Source organism: Lycorma delicatula, chromosome 10 (genome assembly GCF_047948215.1).
Source record: "Lycorma delicatula isolate Av1 chromosome 10, ASM4794821v1, whole genome shotgun sequence".
NCBI lineage: Eukaryota > Metazoa > Arthropoda > Insecta > Hemiptera > Fulgoridae > Lycorma > Lycorma delicatula.
This window is the reverse complement of record NC_134464.1, coordinates 72680229-72698216: the sequence shown is the minus strand read 5'-3', so window position 1 is coordinate 72698216 and position 17988 is coordinate 72680229. Positions and strand designations below refer to the sequence as shown.

Genomic DNA, 17988 nt, shown 5'->3' with positions numbered 1-17988 from the left:
CTAAACAGAAAAATGAAAAAAAAAATATGGAGGGTGAGATGTGGCAACCGGAATCTTCACATGATGGATGTCTTTCATTATGAGGTTAGATCCTTCTAGTGGGCTTCTTCACTGCCTTTCGCATCTTGTGTAGATACGCGTTTAGCTTCGGGTTCGTCTTAATTATCTTCCATTTCTTCCAGTTTATGAGTAATATTTTTTATCATTTCGTCATCGCCGATCTCATTTTCATCTCAGCATTCAGTGTTTTCGTTGATTTTCGAGAACTCTTCAAAATGTTGAACCTTCTGCTGTAAAACCTATAGTATCATCATTTTTGGTATTGATTATTTATTTTAGCATCATCGTTGGCAACTACTTTTAAACTATATTTTTTAAAGGAATCTTTGATTGCTACTTTTTAATTTTTACCAATTCTAGGTTATGAACTGAATTGTCTACAAAAATTGACACATTTAGCGATATCTTTAGCCGTAGCGGAAAAAGCAAACATATTTCCTTAAATTTTTTATTGGTTATGGAGAAATTGCATAGCGTTTAAACAACGCTTAAACGAATATACAATTGTTACTTTACGAGTAAAATAAGGAAACATACAGATTAGTGGGTCTTAATAAGGAGACATTTTGGGCCGTTATATCGGCGTAATAATATATGAATTACGTACACCAATATGTTTCTGTTTTTACAAAACACCCCTAATTAAACGGCTCCCCGAATAACAGTTGATTCTAGTTTAAACGGAATCAAACTGTATTGTGTTGTAATAGACATGAACTGTACATAATTAGTAACAATTTAGCATGAGAAAAGGTTTTGCTGTCGGGAATATAGTTTTCATATTTTTAATTTCTTAATAAAAAAAACAAATTCGGAGTTATTATTAGGAACAAAAAATTATTTTACATAATTAACAAATTTTACATAAACAATATTTTACATAACTTTAACACTTTACAGCATAGTTAACATTCTGTTGAAGTTATATTAACTAATGATTTAAATTATCCCGTCCATATCTTCCACGTTCCAATGCAAACCCGCAGATCACACTTATATATTTACTAACAAATATATATATATATATTTCCATGAATAAATATTATCGAATTATTCTCCTTCCTGATTTAATACGCAAAAAACTTCTGTTAATATTTTATCAAAATTTTGAAATATATATTTTTTTTAATCTCTAATAAATCATATTTCATTTCTTGTTAATTTCAATATTTGGTATTAACAGACAAAAAAGAACGTGTACGTCCGTTCGTTCGTTCGTTCGAAAGAGTGTTTAGGGAAGCAAAAAGGGGAAGTGGATGTTGTCAACGGAAATGAATGTAAACTGGCAGAGCCAACTGCGCGCCTAGAAGGAGATTGGAAACAGGAACGTCAGCCAATCACAAACAGCCAATTTTGGGGATCAAAAAATTGAAATAAACTAATAAAGGAGACGGGCAAAATGCCTACACTTCTATAACTCTCTTACATTTTATCTCTTTTTACAATTCAATAGTATTATATCGAATGTGTGTGTGTGTGTGTGTGTGTATGCGCGCGTGTGTATATATGTATATATAAATAAATAAATAAAAATATAAATGAATGTTTGTTTGTCTGTTCAAGCATCAATCCTCTATTGCTTATCCGTTTTTAATGAAACTCGCAGTTTGATTTAATATAAGCTATGATTCAATATTACGCTAAATTGCATTTCAAAAATAAATCGGGCAATATATAACTTCGCACTTGGTCAGAAATAATTTTTTTGTTATTAGTTCACTTCAATGCCATTTTATTAATAAAAATACGAGTAATATGATTAATCAATTCTAAACAACTTTGTCTAAAACTTTTTTCAATAAATTTGGAACTTTTCAGGTAATAATATTCTGTTTACGGTTGAGATTTGGTTAACACAATTGTAAAAAACAAGTAAATAAAATATTTATTATGAACTACGAAAAAGTAGAATACCAGGCGTGGACAAAATAATTAAAGAACTTTTGTCATAGTTTACTTTCGAGTTGAAAAAAAGGAAGTGGTTCTCATTTCGTCCTGTCAACATCATCATAATTAATCATCATTTTCATAACACGGTATAGATCATAGACTTGTTCCGATATTTCAGCACTTTCTCGGTCGTCCTATTTCCTTCCTTCCTAAATGAGTACAGTTAATAGTGTGTTTGGGAATACTTGAATCGTTCATTCTTCCTACATGTTCCTTCCATCGCTTTCTACAATTTGTTGTCAATTATGGTAGTATTTGAAGTTTTTTCTAACATCCTCAGTGGGATATTCTGTCCGTCCTTATTACACCTTTAAGACCCATTAAGAAATTCAGTTCGGTAATCTGTACACAGCTTAATTAATTTTTCCTTAAAACCCAAGCGTCGTAGTCTTGAAACAAGCGTCAATGAAACAGAGTAGGTACAGTGACGGTCTCGTATTACTTTAACATAGTTTCTTTCGTAACATTTTCCTTAAATGTTTATTTCTAATCTCACAAACACTTCTAAACCTATTACTTTATTGCGAATTTCTTCAATCATAAGAAAGGAGAGAATACGCTGTAAATAATTAAAAGAGTTTTGGATATTTACAAATTTATTCTATATATATTTTAAGAATTTTGGATTAATGTATTTTAAATTAAGTTTTTCAAACATGGCACCGTTGGTACAATGTAATTATTATAAATATAACATTATAAACAGTTTACCAATGTATTATTTTATTTCCTCAAACGTTTTCGGCTAATCTGCCGTCTTCAGGAGGAATTCATAATAATTTAGAATTAAAATATGTACAAAATATCAAATTCGCAAGATAAAATTAGATACATAAAATTGTTTGTCATAAGATAAATTTTGTAATTCTTAAGTCGTAGACAACAATTGTGATACTCTTACAAAACGGACGTAATTACTTTTAACTTTAAAATTTTCTAAATTTATCTTATGACGATCAGTCTTTATGTCTCTAATTTTATCTTGTGAATTTTATATATTTTAATATTAAATTATTATAAATTCCTCTTGAAGAAGGCAGAATACCAAAAACGTTTGAGGATATTAAATAATATATTGGTAAGGTGTTTTAATATTATATTTGTAATAAATATTACAAATATAATATTCCCAGAATATTATACTGGGAGAAAGAAAAACAAACTGAAATGTATAAAGGAAGTCCGAAAATATATCGACGAGTTGAGAATCTCCATAGAAGATCTAATCACAAAATCTGAAAAATACGACAAACTAATTAAAACTAATATGATAACATTTGAACCTAAAATAAAAAAAAATCCAACAGGATGTATTCAGACTAGGACAGGCGCCAAAGATCAGAACGCCTCAAAAAGATGTGGGCAAAAAGGAAAAAAGCGAGAATAAAACAACTCACAAGATTCGGAAATAAGAACCGATTACAATATGGACTGGCCCAGAAATTGAACTAAAATATCCTATGAGGTCGTAAAAGCAACAAAAAAAAAAATATATATATATATTGCAGCCGTATGTATCATCACAATGAAAAAGAAATTGTGATTTTTTCTTCTAACTCTTTTTAGTAATTACAAGAAATCCATTAATTAGCAACGAAGTTGACAAATACTGTATAACATCCATTTTAACATCATCAACCGGTTTAGAAAGTTCGTAAAGATATGTAGATAAATGATATAACATGATCAAATATTAGAAAATATATAATGAAAATACAATTACAGAGATAAATACTGATAAAAAAGAAAATTAATTTAGGTTATTAAGATTTACGGACGATTTGTCATTACGTTGAAAGTTCTTATGCAGTTGATATTTGTAATCAGTTGAAAGGAACATGCAGAATCATTAATCGGTGCAATACAGAAAATACTACTCGATTTGGCGAAAGAAATAATAGAATTATTGTACAGAAAGATTTGATTGATGTATGATTGATGTAAAATTTATATTTGTATGTTTAATTTTGTGTCATGTCAAATTTAAATGATTTCAAAATTTATCTCTTATATACAATGATATTAAATTTAGTAAATCACAGTCATAATAACTGCTCGAAGAAGTTAAGGTTGACATAGACCATTGATTCTCAAACTTTTTCGTCCATCGCCCACAATAAGAATCAAAACTTTTCTAGCGCCCCCAAAATTTTTAAACTTACCATCTGTTAAAAATAATAATTGATAAAAAATAACTAACTGTTCACAAAAAAATAAATAGAAAATTATATCAGCTGATTATAAAACAACAAAATTAGGTAGTGCTGCCAACCTTTTCATCCGACATTATTGTATCAACTCTCTAAAAAAGTATTTTGCTTGGGTTTCGAACACCCAGTAAAAGGTATTTATAAAACCAATATGGAACTAGCATTCAACAATTGGGAATATCGTGTAAAAGCAACGTAGAGGTCATCCAGTTGTTCCAAAAGAGAGTGCTTAGGGTTTTAACAGAAGCGCCGTGGTTTGTAAGAATCGATGAGGTCAACGAATATCGTACAATCAAGAGGAAACCCGACGTTTAAGTGCGAAATACATATCTAAACTAAATGACTTCGTGAACCATTTAGCGCTGAATTTGTTGGATAACAGTAGGAATATTAGACGTCTAAATAGACGAAACGTGTTGGACCTGGGTTATGCTGTGTAAAGATAGAATTTTATCTTTCAGGACTAAAATATCAATTATTATTGACAATCTTGTTTGTTATATTAGATTTATATTCTCATGTTTTTTTTTTATTCCTTTTATGTATATGCTACAAGAGAGAATTCAGCCGCCGATTGGAATTATTTGAGGATTATTGGTATACTATTGTAGTGTATTCAACCGTGCTCTCGTTTGATTTTATTAAATTATGAATCGTTCTGCTGTCTGTTGTTTGTGTTGTATTTACTTCTTTACATTAATTTTTTGTTGTAGTCATTAATAATTTTTTTCTTATTGTAATCTGTTATTTGTTTTTTTTTCATTGTGATTATTTTTATTTATTTTGTTATTACTCTTTTGCTGGTAAATACTCGTTATGAAGAGAAATAAGTATTGGTGTCGGTATTTCAAGAGGAGTATCTCTGGTACTCTTCTTTTGTATCATTATGCGTCAATCCATTTACTTATGGCTTCGAACGTAAATATGAAACAGACTGTAAAGCAGAAAAATATATATATAAGTATTTGGACAGGTAGTTAAAAAGAAAGAGAGCAGTAATTACAAAAATAAAATAAATTCATCTGAAAATGTTCAATTAACAAGGAACGGTGCCGTAACAACATAATGTACTGCCGTGCTAGGTAATAATGACTGCCCAATGACAAAATTAAAAGGGATTGCTCATAAACACGCACTAGTTGCTTATTTTAAGGGGATTTTTAATAGTAGCACGGTGTTTACACGGTCACGTTATTATTTTATTTTATTTTTATCTGCACATAAACCTAAAAATCTACACAAAAACTTTATTTATTTATAGTTTTTTCCCTTTTAAATATATATAGTGTTTTTTTTTCATTTTAATTTTTGTTTGACAAAATGATGTGAAATTCGATGATAATAATAAAGATAAAAGCTTACATTATACAGGGTCCGGCATATAAACCTGACGATGTTTGAGGGATAATAATTAAACTGTGTTTTGTACTATTAAAACATTTAATATATCCAATTAAAGATCAATTTTTGCAATTTATAATGAATTACTTACATAGATTTTTTTATTTGAATATTATGTCGTCCAAATGTTTTCCATTACTTCTCACACACTCACTTAACCTCATTCTAAAATTTGACATTGCTCGCTCAATCATCACTTGTGGAACCGCTTCAATTTCTCGTTGAATGGCCTCCTTGAGTTCTGCAATTGACTGTGGTCGACTACTGAAGACTTTATGTTTGAGATACCCCCACAGAAAAAAAATCACAAACAGCCAGATCAAGTGAACGCGCTGACCAAGGAATGTCACCAAATCGGGAAATCAAACGTCCAGGAAAGGTTTCTCGCAGAACATCCATTGCGATTCTCGCCGAATGGGCCGTGGCACCATCCCTTTGAAACCAAATTTCATGTCCTTGAAAGTCATTCAGTTTCGGTCGCAGAAATTCATTCAACATGTTTACATATCGATGAGGTGTTACTGTTACTCTGCGATTTAACTCCTCAAAAAAATATGGACCAATTATGCCGAACTTTGAAACCCCACACCACACTGTAACATATAGACTGTGAAGTGTTTTTTCGAGAATTTGCCGTGTATTATGCGGATCCCAATAATGGTAATTTTGTTTATTCACAAATCCTGACAGATGAAAATGCGCCTCGTCACTTAAAAGAATAATGGCATCCTGGTGGACACGTTCGAGGATGACCTCCCAAGTTGCTTTGCGAGACGCCCAATCATTTGCATTAAGTTGCTGCACTAACATCATCTTATACGGATGGAATTTCAGGTCGGCATGAAGAATTCGTCGTACACTTCGATCAGAAATGGCTAGCGCAGCAGCATGTCATGGAGATCGCGTAACAGCTAACCTTACAGCGTTAATGTTTTCAGGCGTTCTTACAGTCCGTTTTCGTCCTGTCGGTTTGTTTTTTAAGCGGACGATGTGTTCCTAAAATTCCTCACCCACAACAATATCGTATTCCTACTAGGAACAGACGCGTGTCGATTTAAATTGAAATGTCTGCGAAATAAACGCTGTGTTACAATAACCGAGTCATTATTTTTAAAATAGGCTTCAATCACAAAAGCTCGTTGTTCAGACCTGTCGATGTACAACACTCCCGCTTTCTCATTGACAGTGGTGCCAACATAACAATTACTACAAAATCGTCAGATTTATATGCCGGACCCTTTATTTTTAAGATATATATATATATATATATATCACACTTGTAATATTTTACTGACATTATCAGATATGAAAAGCGCGCGCGGAGAAGTTTTTCACTATGTACGGTGAAACTTATGGTTTTTCTGCTCTTTACAAGAAGCAAAAATGATCGGTATGTTATAATTTGAATGAATTTTCAGTTAAATAATATTACAAAAAAAATTTATCCGCCTCCGTGGAGGAGTAGTAGTAGTAGGGGTTTTAATCCAAAAGGTTTTTTAATTCCGTTTCCCATCAGTGTTGACATTTTTATGAATAAATACTATAATTTTAAAGTTAGGTTAGGTTAGGATATATATGATACTTTTTACAATAAAAAACAAACTTATAAATAATCATTTTTACAATACTGCATTTTTTTTATAATAAATACTTTTTACTAATAAATATTACACACTACAAAAAATATACAGTTATTTCATGATTTAATCACCTAACGGTAAAAGAAAAATAGGAAAAAAAAGAATTATATTTTTTTAAATTAAAATACCTCAAATGCATTCTTGTTAGTAAAATTTAAGGTTTAATCCTTATTAAAAAAAAAAAACGAAAAAAATATTGATTTATTGAGATCTTCTATATTATCCTCTTTTGAATATGTAGCATCAGCAATGCGTGATGTGACGGTATGTCATTTTCGGTTGTCCATTCTATAGACGTGCTTAAAGCTGAAATTGCATCTCATGTCGTCTCATACAAGTCTTTTTCTTCATCAAGATCCCCAATTTTAAGTTCATCTTTTTTATCACAGATGTTAATTATTTAAAATATAATATTATTTTCAGCTTTCCACTAATACACTTAAAATCGTGCGCGTGTGCGTGTATGCATATATATATATAAATAAAGAAATATATATATTTGTATGCACAGAATTTAATTATCTATTTTGACTGATTTTATTAGCAAACTTATGCTATTATTAATTAATTAATAAACGTATATTCCCCTTTTATTAGTATTTATACATTCTATAATTTTCATTAAATGTGAAATCAATTTTTGAAAATATATTTTAATTATATTGTATAATTCTAACTAAATTCATAGAATTCGGATGACTGTAGATAAACAATGAAAGTATTTATTTCACTATAATTTAATTCGCAGTATCTGTAACTATCAATCTACAATCTAATAAATCAATAACAATACAATTTATTAGAGAATTTATGTACTTTATTTTAAAATATTCATTCTAACCATTTATATATGAACATAAAATTAATAAATTGGGCAATACCTTATAGTTAAATTAAATTCGGTTTTGCTTCTTTTTTTAAAATTACTATTCTCGTAATTTTGTTAATAGATTTGTAAAGATAATTTTACATTCTATTTTATTCAATAAGCTGAAAACAAAACGTATAGTTATGTATATAAAACAATATTCTAACTCTACATGCAGTTCTCGGATAGCTTTGTCTGGATTTTATCTCGGTAAAATACTACTTTTATATCATACAGACTTTATTTTATAAGAATTTTATAAATAAATTAAAATTCAAATATATTCTGTTGAAGTATTTTATAAATTCAATTAAATTATTTTACTATTTTGTATAATATTTTATAACAAATATCGTTTATTAATACATAATTTTAACTACAACTTCACATATATATATTTATCCATAATTAATAAATTGTCAAAAAAATTGCATTCTAACGGGAGAATTATTATTTATACAAATAAAATTCTCAGTATGCTTAATGTTTAAAATTATTTTATTTTTTTATTTTCTTTATGAAGCACTTTCGCAGAGATCTCTACTTCGTCAGAACATATGTTTGTACCAATGACTGCGATGATAAACATAATTCTTTATATTTTACCTTTTTAACTATTTATTTATTGTATACCGGGTTACATAGTAACAGCACAGTGATATGATGTCAACAGTACTCTGCAGAGATGCCAAGGCATGTGTGTGCAGTCTGGAATGTAAATTTACCGGTAAATGCGTAGTCTTAAACAGACTCAGTCCGTCTACTCTTGAGACGTGTGGTTAATTGAAACCCAACCGCTAAAGAACACCGGTATCAAATATATGCCAGCATTCAAATAACTATAAAAGCTGAGCCTTTACAGGGACTCACACCTTAGAAGTCTCGACTTCGAAAATTAGCTGATTTTGCGATGATGAGTTTAACCGCTAAACTAACCCGGCGGGTTATGTTTTTAATCATTTATTTCTAGTTTTATATCTTCTGATCTATATAAAAAAATGTATTTATATTTTTATATTTCTTTTAATACAATAATTATATATTCAAAAATAAAATTAAAAATAAACTGTTCAATTTTTTTTTGTTTTTAAAAAGAATATAATATTTAAAATCTAAAACTAAAATAAAAAAATAAGTACAGGCAAATATTTCACATTTCTGTCGGTGTAGCAACAAACTAAAAAAAAAAGTTTTTTTAATCATAACTTTTTTATACCATAGCTACCTGTTGTTGGAGTTGGCTTTTGTTTCCAGGAAACGCTAAATATAAAAAACTAAACTAGCATAAAATAATTTAAGACGTGATCTTTTTTATTTTTTCAGCAGCGGTATAACCTCTTTCTCTGTATTGCGTAGACAACAGTGATTCAAAGTAAAAAGTTATCTAATCATATAATGATCATTGATTTATTACATGAACCTCAAAATTATTTAAATTATTACTATTACTATTACTATTTCTATGTATATATATATATATATATATATGACTATTTCTAATGAATAATATTTAGATATACATTTTTTATTTTAATTTTGTTGCTGTATTTCAAGCATAATTACAAAACCCTAAATTAAATATATACTGCATGATGAATATATATGAATACAAATAGTAAACGTGTAATTTAGATGTACTAACTCAACAAAACTAATATAGATCTGCTCACTTAACTTAATGCATACTCGTACTTCGGTTTGCCAGAGTTTGGTCCTTTTTATTAGTTTACTGAACTATTTAACAGATCTTCCTATCAGTTTATCTAGTGTTTAATTTATAATCGGTTAAAACTTACCAGAACCATAAGTAAATTTGAATATCAAAAACAAAATGACAAGCAGAGGGGGAATTTCTGTTAAAATCCCTCAAAGGTCGGTATACACATACATATACGTATATCTTATACAATATACATAAATTTATATTAAACATAAATAAGTACATAGAAAGATGAATCCAAAAACAATGATCAAATTCCAAAATTCAGAATATAAAAAGCAAACACAAAAAAAACCAGTTGTATTAATCACACTAAGAATAACTAATCAAATAAACAGAAAGTGAAACAAATCAAAGAACCAATAAAAATAAGTGGCGAAATGAACTGAAGAATTTTGACGATACATTACACTCTAAGATAGCTGATTCATCTCAAATCTCAGAGAACTTACAAAGCTAATAAATGGAATCGCTTTAGACGCCTAACGTCCTCGCTGTTATCCAGGACGTAACGGTTTGGTTTATCTGCCATTTCTCCCACCACCACCACCCCATTCGGTCGCCCTAAAGCATAAGACCAAATATCCGTACCACAAACGGCTACTGTGCCTCAAAATGGTTTAACGACCAATATCCTAATTAGCTCCTAGAACTTACCTAACTGCGTGAACGGAATAAGCGTGGTGCCCTACACCGCTCGCTTGCGTGTCCCACTGATCACTTGTCATATGTTACTAAAATGGGTAGGCGCACCCCGTCTACATACTAAAATATATGACTTGTTAATAAATTAAAATTTATTCCGTCAAGGACAGCAATTTGCTGTCACGCCTAGGTCGCTGAATGCCAGCAAATACCTTTTTTTTTCTTTTTTTCTTTTTTTTTTTTTCTCTCAGCTCCCCTGGACCGACTTGTTGGTATTACGCCGCCCAGGGGAGTGTCTTTAAACTCAAATAGGCCTCCCCACCTACCGGCTATATACCGGTATATACCGGCAAGGCAGGTCGGCCTACCGGTTAGCTCTTTTTGAGAGTTCTTTATCAATATTGCCCCCTTGGGGACCCAAAAGGGCAATACTAATACACCACGCCAGACCCAGTTCGCCGCGACGCGGTACCGGGTCCCTTCAGTATTCAGTGTGCTGTTGCCTGACTGTTACCCGTGGAGTCCTTGGTGGCTCATCAGTAAATACCTGTCCACATGTTATAGTGTTTGGAGCTATATTTGACCGATGGCCAGCCATTTCTCGAGGGAAACTTCCTACAGCAAGCGGTAGGAGTCTTATATCCCTTAAACTACTGATGCCGGTTGAACAAAGTAGCAGCAACAAGGAACTACTACACGTTCCGACAATGCGGCTCACCCACATTGACTCGTCCCTTATGAGTGGCTAATTTTCCTTGACCTCTAACTTCCAGGGTGGCCCGAGTTCTGGCCTTCCCAAGAGCTGGAAGAACATCATGTGTTCGTTCGATTGGACCTCCCCGCAGACGTACAGGTCATCAGCTGCCAGGCAGAACCGAAACAAATATTGGTTCAAATTCGTGTGGTTGGAGAGCACTTGGCTCCCGTTACCCGTAAAAACGAACTAGAGGCGTACCATCCCCTCAGATCCTGTATAAATCTATACAAGGACCTACCCTTAATTGTGGCGTGCCATTCTTGCTTCAATGTTTCCATCCCCAGGCGATCCAAAACGTAAACCGCGAGCCAGTTCACATGTTTGTTCAGTCTCATTTTGTATCTTGTACTGAATCGCCTTATCAAGGAACAAAAAAAACCTAATGGAAATTTTCCATATGCTAATGTTCGTGTGTGTGTTCGGTGTTGGCCTCTAAATCACATTATATCTCCAGAACTACTGGACCGATTTTTATAAAACTTGTTCAGATAACTTCTATGTATGGGGCATTGATGCCATTAAATTTTCAATTTAAAAGGTCGAGGAGGTGAGACAGTAAAGCAAGGTCACCCTCATTATACCGAAATTTCGCCTAATTAAGGTCATATTTTTCTTAAACACATTTGTTAACAATTAAAAATAACAATATTTGCAGAAAAACTTTTTTCAAAATCGCATCTCCATTCCAAAAAATGCAGTCGTAGTTGTGACGTCACAAGTGAGCGGTAGAATTAAATAAATGAATAATATTTACAGTGTAAAATAGTAACTTAGTCTGGCTGGGTCTGGAACTGGATGGCCCGGTTGATACGGTATTTGCTGCGTTAAATCTCGCGGCTATACCAGCTGCCGACTGTACAAGCGAAATTTGTTCTATATATGTAATAAAATTATATTAGTTCAGTTAGCTCCGATCGTCGCCGCTTGTACCACCCGCGCGAATTAAATACGGTATGCGCGCGCACATTAGTTATCATTGAATTAAATAAACGAAAAAAATATTATATTTAAATAAAACGATAAATATTTTTAATTAAGTTGTGTTTGTATGCATGTGTAAGCCGTGTATCAGAAGCAACACAGTTGTTGGTCTCTTCGCGGCTTTAGCCGCGTGAGGGCAAGTCCTTTAGTTGTTCTGTCAGCTTTTATAACAGTTCAACTGAAATGAAGGTTTTATCACAGTATTCCTTCATCTATCAAATGATGGGGTGGTTCGTTTGTTTATTCATGGTGTAACATAAACCTTACGTTTTTTATATAATGTATTATTATGTATCGATTTGAACTAAAGATTTATTATTTTTATTAGATGCATTTCAATGTGATATTTATATTTCAAACAATTTTTGTTTTCTAAGATGAAGAAAATTCTTCTACTACTCGCCATTTTCTTCTTTTTTTTTTTTGTCAAGTCGTCATACATTCAACATTATTTATCAAATGAGTTTAATCAATTTAGATGTCATTCTAAAGTTAATGGAGAAAAAATGCAGAAAAGAATGAACACAATTATCTCACACAAAACCTTGGTATAACCGGGTAAAATGTGAAAATACGTAGCATTAATAATTTCAACCAACTTTTTATTTCAGTATGAAAATATAAGAACAAATGTTGTCGTAACTTTTCAAAAATATTTATAATAATTATAAACTTATTACAGCTTTGTTTAAATAAAATTAAGGAAAAGGATGATAAAGCCCTTAGGAAACTTTTAATTGAAATTTTAATTCCCACAATATGCATGGTATATTCTGTACTACTATAAAAATGAAAAATAAAATTTAACTGCGCTGTTCACGAGTATTTTTTATTTTAGTCCAAAAATAACAAAACAAAATACTTTGTTTATTAAAGTTTCAATTAAATTGCTGAATAATTTGATTCATGAAATACGCTGATTTAAAAGTTAGCTTCCAGTGTTTTAAGACATTTTCTTTGTTTAATAATGAACATTGTTTACCAGATTCTTCTATAATATAAACTGATCTACGTAACAAAATGTTTTTGTACTTTTTTTTCTTTAGAGAGGAAACGATCTTTAGTCGTTTGATTGTTTTGGTGCTTATCCTATTTTGTACCAACCTCTTATCCTCAAAATTTCTTCTACATCCTAAAATATATATTTTATACAGTATTATTTTACCACTCTTGTCCATTTGAAAAAAAAAATCCTGCAACAAACTTCCCCTTTTTAAATTAGACGTAAAACTTCATTATCTTTTTCTTTTTTTCTTTCAGTTTATATTTTTCTTTCAGTTCTTTTATTGATTCTTCCAAATAAAGATTAAAAAAAGAGATATCAGATTACATTATTGTCTTACTCTTTCATTAATATAGTTTATTTTTCTTTATTTTATTATCTTATTAAAAGAACTTGATTCTTTTACGAAATATAAGTAATCAAATTTCGTAAAGGGGAATTTTACATCATAGCAGAGGATTTCTAATTTCTTCAACCGTATCCAACTATCGCCACCGTGTCTATCCGACCACCATTATGTTAATCACAATTTCTTCCTGGAAAAATATATATGTATATTTATTTAGTATATTAATACATTCAGTGCTGAGCATTTGCATGTATACGGTCTATGCATACATGTACTCAATCAGCTGATCAGACATATACGTATGGTAGTAGAGCGGTTTTTATATTTTTACTGGTGTCGGTCAGCATGTTACTTTTGAATCTATCGTATGTTAGCGCATCAGAAAGGTTTATATTTGTACTGTGCAGTGTGTAATGCGTTTGTAGTTACATTGAACCTGCTATTTTTGGCGGAATTCAACATTTGCGTGAACTTTCATCACTTTTGAAAGAGAATATAAATTTATGATAGATTTATTTTATAAATTATTTGTATTTCAGTTAGTAATGATTAAACAATTAAATTTTACTTTTATAATTATATATTGATACAATTATTTTTATTTTAAATTACTACTTTTTTGCGATTATTTATATCCTTTATAATAAAAAGTTACTAAATATTTTTAATTTTATGTTTTTATAAATAAAAACTTTAAAATATACTATTTATTATTTAATTATGTATTTAAAACATAAACAGTATAATTACTTTACATTTTTGTCAGATTTATTCTAAAACATATGGAGGAATTTACGTAAAAACTAATTTTCAGGCCGTAAACAAGTCAGATTATAAATGAAATCAGATGAAAGTAAAATATAAAATAATCTAATTGATGCAAAAGTAAAATAAAAAACTATAAATCAGTTATTGATAAATAGAATAAACTTTTTATAATAAAAATTCACAAACGCAGATCTTTCTTTTTTCATAAAATGAAATAATTATTTTTATATAATTAAAGACTAGAAAATTAGTTACTAGCATAAACAAGAAAGAAATTTACGAATACGCTTAAATACGCACGCTTGAGTGTTGAGCACGGAAAATGTAAATCCAGTGATTTTTCGTCTCCCGTGCGTCCCACGCGCTAGTGCGTGGTAGCATTTTCCGGGTTTTTCAAACGTTTTATATTCCAAGACATATGTAAATGTTGATAATCAGTATACTTAAATCAGTTAAAAATAAAAAATAATTCAGCACAAGGGGTTAATACACAGATGAAAAACTATCAGAGAATGTGTTAAGCATCCTGACTCGCGTAGAGGAAGACACCCGACTTGTGACGATCCCGGTTGCCACCTCCCTCGGTTGGAGGACATGGGCTTTACTGGAGATCGTCTTTTAAACTCTCCAAATTTAATAACACTACACAGTCTATCAGTTTGGCCTCTGTCAAAACGCCACCAATGCAAATGTCTCGCAGATATTTCCATCAGTATATACATAACTTACTCGCCTTCGTATGGTCTCTTCCAACCATGACAGCCTTTTCTTTTTCCTGTTTAGCCTCCGGGAATTACCGTTCAGGTATTACTTTAGAGGATAAATGAGGATGATAAGTATGAGTGTAAATGAAGTGTAATCTTGAACATTTTCAATTCGACCATTCCTGAGATGTGTAGTTAATTGAAACCCAACCATCAAAGAACACCGGTATCCACGATCTAGTATTCAAATCCGTATAAAAGTAACTGCCTTTACTAGGACTTGAATACTGGAACTCTCGATTTCCAAATCAGTCGATTTGGGAAGACGCGTTCACTACTAGACCAACCGGGTGGGTTCCATCCACGACAACCTACCATAACTTACAACCTTTCACAATCAATTAACTGATTGCCAGAAGCGCGATTTCCATGCCTTCCTCTAACACCGAAGGTTTCACATAGAAAATCTTCCTATATCTAACTTCAGTTAGACTGTGTACTCAGATTATTACTTGAGTGATACTTTAAACACCAAAAATACCAACCTCATTCAAACAAAACAAGTGTTAATCGCAAAAACGACAATTTCGTACTACAATTCAATTTACTCAAAATCCTCTTGATTTACTTAAAAATCAAGAAATGTGTTAAGCAACGAAAACTATTTTTACGTAGACATTCACCTATAATTCATGGCTGTTTGGTAAAAAGAAAAGTAAAGGATTCAGTAAAAACGTAAAAAATGTTTCCAAAATGTACCTGCAGTAATGGAAACAAAACAGCAAAACCGCGTTATCAAAGATCTGAAGAACTACAACAAAAATTAACTAAACTATAAAGGCATACATTACAGATTGATCTATTAAAATCGCGTCAAATTGCTTTATTATTAATGAATATTGTTTAGGATCGCTCATGGACATATTCAGATGTTTAAATCCTAATTCACTAAAAACTAGAATTATTTTTCATGTTCCTATTCTTTTTCCCCAAAAATGTTAATTTTCATCGAATTCTCCATTTTATTCAGTCTGTTTTTCTATAAATTATTCTAGACAGAATTATAGAATCATAAGTTCTTAGAACCGTAGTTAATCGCAGCTGACTGCTTTAATATGATTAAAACAACGATTTTATTGAAATTTTAATTATCCATGAATATCTCTATTTTTGAAATATACTGGAAATTTATCATTTATTATACAATTTAGTCAATAATTTAAATAGTACACAAACAAAATATCTAAATAGATACTCACGTCTGTAGTAGTTTTATATAAAAGGCTAATCTGAAACATGCCAGACATGATTTAAATTAATAAAATATATATTGCAATATTGAGAATGAATCTGCATTGTGTTTCCTCCATTTCGAACGTTCAGATTATGTATCTGTCATCTACACACTGATTAAATACGAACATATTAATTCAACTGCGAGTGATAATAACATTATTCTATTACGTCAGGATATATATAGTGAATCTAAATATTTCAAGATATAAATACATATTTAGATTAATAACTAAATTTTAACAAATTTCTATTAAAACAAGATTTAAAAGAAGGTTTTTAATTGTATTATTCATAATTTGATTAAATATTTGGTAAAATGAAATGATTAGAGGACAAATCCATGTCATACGTCGATCAGTTTGTAAATTAAATTAACTAATGCAGATCATTTCTGCAACAGAATATAATATATAACATATTAGTAAAATTATTTGATATTTTAATAAAAATTTTAACAAGTTTTAAAAAAAATATATAAAACTTTTTTTATTTTTTTAATTATACGACTATTTTATAATTATCAGAAGAGACATATGACTGTCTTCATGATTTATAGAAACGGGATAAAGTTTTTTTTTAAAAAACAAGGAACTGTGAAGAATAGGAAGGAATGTAGTTAAATTTTATCAGGCTGTTTTCATGACTAATGGAATTACCTGTTAAATGTGCAGCAGTAATCAGGCAAAAGTAGTTCATTGTTTTTAGAGAAAGAAAAACAATTTTGATTGAGAAATTTGCATAATAGATCAATTGGAAATTATGACGATCTTGTCTTAACCTTTTCAAATCATTTAGTCTTGGAACTGGTTATGTACGGCGTCAGTTTTAAAACGCTGTTACAAAATCATTTTATATGGCGTCTAAGTCAATTATTATGTTTTATATTCACAAAGGAATCAGTTTTATTACACAATTTGAACGACGTTTATACGATGTAAAATGTTTTATTTAGACTAGAAAGAATATGACCATTTTTTCTCAGAAATGTGCTTGTGTGTGTGTGTGTGTGTGTGTGTGTGTGTGTGTGTGTGTGTGTGTGTGTGTGTGTGTGTGTGTGTGCGCGTGTGCGTGTGCGTGCGTGCGTGTGTGTGTGTGTGTGTGTGTGTGTGTGTGTGTGTGTGTGTGTGTGTGTGTGTGTGTGTGTGTGACTTGAGTATGTGACGATTATGGATTTATTTATTATAACAAAAATAGTTTATATTAGTAGCAACATATCTATGTATTGAAATACATAATAAATCATGATATACGGCACACACAAAAAAAGGAATTTGTGGTCATAAATACGTCACTTTTACTTGAGGTCTAAATATATTTTCTGACAAATGATATCGTTAAACATGTAACACATAACGATTCGTAATGAATAACATGACAAGTATCCCCTTTACTTTTTAATCTTTACATGGAACTAACAGTTAAAGAACAATTTAGATTCGGAGTAACACTACAAGGTGAAAAGATAAAGATGCTACGATTTGCTGATGATATAGTAATTCTAGCCGAGAATAAAAAGGATTTAGAAGAAACAATGAATGGCATAGATGAAGTCCTACGCAAGAACTATCGCATAAAAATAAACAAGAACAAAACAAAAGTAATGAAATGTAGTAGAAATAACAAAGATGGATCACTG

General features: G+C 30.6%; 1 protein-coding gene across 10 annotated transcripts in view; it reads right to left on the bottom strand.

The window, feature by feature from the left end:
- Positions 1-17988, bottom strand: part of LOC142331023 (uncharacterized) — a 735029-nt gene that overhangs the window by 275414 nt on the left and 441627 nt on the right. For 3 of the 10 annotated variants that reach the window (XM_075376605.1, XM_075376599.1, XM_075376601.1), the window contains one exon: positions 16316-16345. The exons of the other annotated variants lie outside the window; for them this stretch is intronic. The gene's annotated coding sequence lies outside the window, so the exon portion shown is untranslated. The remainder of the gene's footprint in view (positions 1-16315; positions 16346-17988) is intronic. 10 annotated transcript variants of the gene reach the window in all.